The sequence below is a fragment of the Ptiloglossa arizonensis genome, chromosome 5 (assembly GCF_051014685.1).
Source record: "Ptiloglossa arizonensis isolate GNS036 chromosome 5, iyPtiAriz1_principal, whole genome shotgun sequence".
Classification (NCBI taxonomy): domain Eukaryota; kingdom Metazoa; phylum Arthropoda; class Insecta; order Hymenoptera; family Colletidae; genus Ptiloglossa; species Ptiloglossa arizonensis.
In genome coordinates, this window is record NC_135052.1 from 9,123,061 (window position 1) to 9,128,222 (window position 5,162).

At 33.5% G+C, this 5,162-nt stretch overlaps 1 protein-coding gene across 1 annotated transcript in view; it reads left to right on the forward strand.

Moving 5' to 3' along the window:
- Window positions 1-5,162, forward strand: part of LOC143147653 (uncharacterized) — a 114,425-nt gene that overhangs the window by 2,196 nt on the left and 107,067 nt on the right. The window lies entirely within an intron of this gene.

The following is a 5,162-nucleotide window of genomic DNA, read 5'->3' on the forward strand; positions in this document are numbered from 1 at the left end:
ACCTAAAAGAACTATACTGTACAGGATCGAATGAATGGGCAAACCGTTGAATGCAGCAAGGAGAGGGGGGGTTTGGGGGGTTGGATGAAATATTTCCTAAAATATTGTTGGCAACTTTTTCACTTACACATCGACATACTTCTAAACTTCTCAGGGCTAATCTAAATTTGAAAATTATACGTTGGTCTCAAGGGAGTTCAGACAAATTCGTTCGACCTCCTTTGTACTAAAAACTTTAAGGAAATTGATTGACCGTGGTAACGAAGTTCTTCAATTTTAGAAGAAATATCGCGCAAAATTTGTTACAGTTAACCAACATTCGCATACTTATGAACCAAAACTCTTTTGATCCTTATGTGGGTCGTGACCTACATATTGATCAGCGGTGCGAACGTGTTGATACAATGTAAAAAATTCCTTTTCAGAGTGTAGATCTGGTAGACGTGATAGCCATATTGAATTAGGGTATAATCCATTCCCTTTATATTTCTTCTTATTTGTAACATTGATTGTACAACACTTTTTTTTTAAAAACAAAGGAATTCAAGGATGCCAAGATATTGATTGTACATGTCAGTAATAATAATATATATAATTAGCACTTAACGAAAGTGGGGCATAACAACTTGTGAGAGACTAAATCGGTAATAGTCGTCGATTGATAAACTTTGACATTGAAACAATGCATTCGAGAACTTTTTTTTAAAGTACGATAGATTGATATCGTAACGAATATTTATATAATTTTATCAATAATAAAAATATGAATAATCGAATACGATCTAACAAAGATAAAAGACAAAGAATGAACTTACTAGGTCGATTGAAAATAAATAGTATAAAACGAAACTAAGAAGGAAAATAAAAAATATTATTCGCGTTCAGAAAAGATAAGCTTATTAAAACAATAATTATTTTGTTCTTCTATTCGAAGCATTGTTCCTGCAATATAATTGTCTTTCTACTTTGTGAAAATAACCGAAGAAATCAGAGTTGTTGTTAAAATATTTAAAAAATGATACCGATCGAAGAACATATTGAAAAGTTCGTATTTTCAATTCCTGTGGAAGTCGGTATCGCGAACTCATATTTTACAATTGGTGCTTTCAGTAGCGACGAAACCATTTCGAAGAAACTTTTATACTTAACCCACAAAGTCGTATACCTATTTATCAAATAGGTATTAATAAAATGTACTCGAGAGTGTGTATAAAAGGGGACCAAAAGACACGTATAACCTTTATATATGTATATATATTTTGTTTTATATATACATATATATACATATATTTTTTAATATGTAATACTCCATCGGATATAATAATACATTTGGGCCTGCATAGAACAAACAGACAGATAATGCAACATTCGCATAATTGTAAAGTATACTATAAATTAATGTATACAATATACATATATTTCTCGTGTGCTTTCTCTGATCCGTGAAAACTTTCGATTAAATAGGTCTCTTTTTGCGCAAAAGGAAGGTACAACTCGTTTTGTGCATTGTTTTTTTTTTTTTTTTCATATAAAACTCTTTCTTTTTTTTTTACGGTTAAGATTTATCACACACGAGACGGTTACGGTAAGAATTCTTTTACTCTGTAAATTTATATACGAAACGAATCATCCAGTAAAAGATACTAACAAGAAACTTGTAGTAACTCAATTTTGAAATGATGTAGGCACTCGATATTTTTTTTTCTTTACACGTAATTTCACTTTCATAGTACGGAGCCGTATTTAATGTATAAAAATTTTATAGTTGATTCACGAGGGTAGGGGTTGCTTGTTTCGGAATAGTTTACGCGTCTCCAAGGAAATTTTCAATTATCGCGAGTCGAGCAAATAGTGTCCTTACCATACGCATCTAACGTGCCGTGTGCACAGTTTCATGTTTTAGCGGACTTTCTAAACATTCTTTTTAAATCCGTGATCATTCTGTGTAACAACAATTTCATACAGATTTTTTTTAATACTCATTTCATGCAACATTTATCACAGCGCCATCGTGGTTCGTCACAAGGAAATACGAGTTTTCAGAAAGGCGACTCCTTAAAGCATTATGTCGTGAATAATATTTGAAGTGGTACAGTAGTAAACTTTTGTATAAAAATTGATACAAAGTACTGGGTGGTTGGAGAAAATACGACAAGTCCAGGAACGTATAGCGTAACAATAATAAAACATCAAATTGGTTCGTCTACAAATTCTTAGTGTCACTGTGTCAAATTATCGTACGAATAAATAGAAAATAACATCCGAGTAAATAGTACAATCCATTATTCGAATAATCACGTTTAAATTATTTCATTCAAATACTGTCCAGATCTGATGTGTACTTCTAACATTGCTACGCGATCGTACGATACGATTCGTTATTGTTCTACATTTTTTACCACTTTTTTTGTGCGTCATACGCTCGGATAATTTCGAATAAGTTTTCTTCGAAGATCTTACAATTTTAGAGTCACTCGCTGTTTGAAATACAGGTTTAAAAAATACGTACATTTTTCCCCATAATACTTTCTATTATACATTACGTTGATTTAATTTTCAGGCTTCATACTTCACGAAGAATCGCGTCGAATAAATAAGAATGCCTCGAAGACATTGTACCTTGTGCTTTGTATCGTTCGTCGTGTTTTATTATTTCGCAAGGTATGTGAATGATATTTTCATTTTAAAACAGCACGGGGAAAGTATTTCAGAGAAATTAGTTATCGATCGAATCCTTTCTACAAAGCTTATGCGTAGGAAGATTTATCGAACTGCGAAGGCGCTGCACTCTTACCTAACTTGTCGATCAATCTTACTTCTGGTTAATAAGTGTGTGTTCACATTGTACACGATTGTAAATACGTCGTCAGAAATATATATACTCTACGATCAATTTCTGTAAACCGAGGCAATTTCGAATTGATAAGCTTCGTAGTAATACGAAGCGTTCGTATTAAAAGTAAGAAAAGTTTTCACTAGACTAGAGCTTCGAACAATGCATTACCTGCATCACAATTGCAAATGGCGGGACGCCAATCGTACGCCGCTATATAAATACAAGCGGTATATACTATTTATGTCGGACGATCGTGTATAATGTGAAAGGCGCGTTACATATTCATTTTCTTCCTTATCATTGAACACGTATTATTCTCTCTGAGGCAAAGTATTCGTCGTTTTCTGCCCGTCGATCGAGGAACGATTACTTTTTGAACATCTTACAACGAACCATGCCACAAGGACAGATATAACGTGCTATCTGTGTTACATATCGTGATTCGCATTTTCAATGCGAGAAGTAGGCCTGTCTGATTTATTTCGACTATTTTATTTTATGGCTAATACATGTGTTTTCGCGATTAAGTACCGATAGATAGATCCTATCCATTTTGATATTTGGATTTATTTTATTACATTCATTATCGTGACAATAAAAAAGAGACAAATGTATGACAATGTGTAGCATAATCGATCGTTCGCAAGTGGAGTCTAAGAGATCTCCACATTTTTCGCAGATCAAGGATTTAAATATTTTTCGTTCGTGAATGCGTATCGGGTGTGTAGTCGAAATTAATTTTACGTTACGCGCGTTTAATGTATTTCAATAATAAAGACAACGAAGCCGTCTTTATCGAACAGAGCTGTATTTCTTTTTAAATGAACGAAATAAGATCACGTGATCGCAGTTGAAGGTGTATCGGATGAATACGTGTTACAGCAGTCCTCGGTTATATGCAGATATCTTCTATGAACGCAATTGGTAATTCTTTTAAAGAACAGCGACTCGATATCCTCGTCGACGAGCGTTACAAATAAATTGATCTCAGAGAGAAACAAAAATAGATAAATACGGCGAGGAAGATACAGAAACAAAGGGGTCCCATGTTTCAAGAACCACCTAGGAAATTGACATTGCGCAAAGGGATTCACCCTAAACGTTCGCATATTTTTTTTTTTCTTTCTTAATCGCGAGTAAAAATCTATATAATTGTCTTTTGACGGTCAAAGATCGTGCAGGTTCTTAACACCATTTTTTTTGATTATACACTATAAAAAATCGTGTGACTACGACGATGGTCGATTCGTTTAATGATTTTTAGAAACTCGCTCCTTATCATTTTACGAAAAAGTGTTACGTTTATTTTACGCGTGACACGATGGTATTCATAGAGCTTGCAAAGAAAAATATTGACGCTTAATTTTTAACGCGTTATCCAACGTTCCAAGGTATCGTAACGTCGCGATAAATTAGTTTTTACTTCGAGTCACACTTTCTTCGAGAAAATATAATTTACGTAATTTACGTAAATCGAGTACAGAAGCAATCGATCCAATGTTTGTGAAAAATAATTACTCGTATCTATAAATTTCATTGATATCGATTTTTATACACCGTATGCGTATTCGTGTTTGGATCATTATTGAAACTTTTGATGTCGGTAGATCGTTATCTATAATTAACGAACGGTACAGTTTCCATCTTCGAATGTATATGAAATTTTCATGGACTTCGAAATAAGTCTAGTATCGTGTAGAAAATAATTTGATGTTTGAAATTTGTTTCATTGTCTCGTTGCTTTTCATTATCAAAATTATTTTACACCTGTCGGTATTCGACTCTGAAACGAGCGAAATCTTCGAGAACTATTCTTATACATATTTTTAACATTCTCTATCTTTTATAGCAATTGATATCTTGAGTAGTATCGATAGAAATATTATAAGACGGTTTGCAGGTTGTGGACAACGAAATGTACAGCGATGGATATACAATAATAATACTAGTTTGTTTTGCGGAAAGGTCAATTTTCGATATATTGTACAAAACAATATAGAAGGATGCACCAAAGACACGTATCAACTTAACACATTTAATTTCGACGATAGATACTCTGAACAATTATAAGCACATTCTATATTTATATTAATTTATTTCAATCCATGCAAATCGAATATACGATCTTGTACACTTTTTAAGAGCGTTCGTTTACGCTCTTGTAGCTTACTTAATTTTCGAGATACGAATTGGTCCATTTCTGATTACAATTTATTCAGTTGCAAAGAAACCCGTGAAATTAACGTTTGTTTTCGGTTCAACGGATGCAAAACGAGTCCCGTGGGGGGGGGGGGGGGGGGGGGGAGAAGTTCAAATGAACATCACA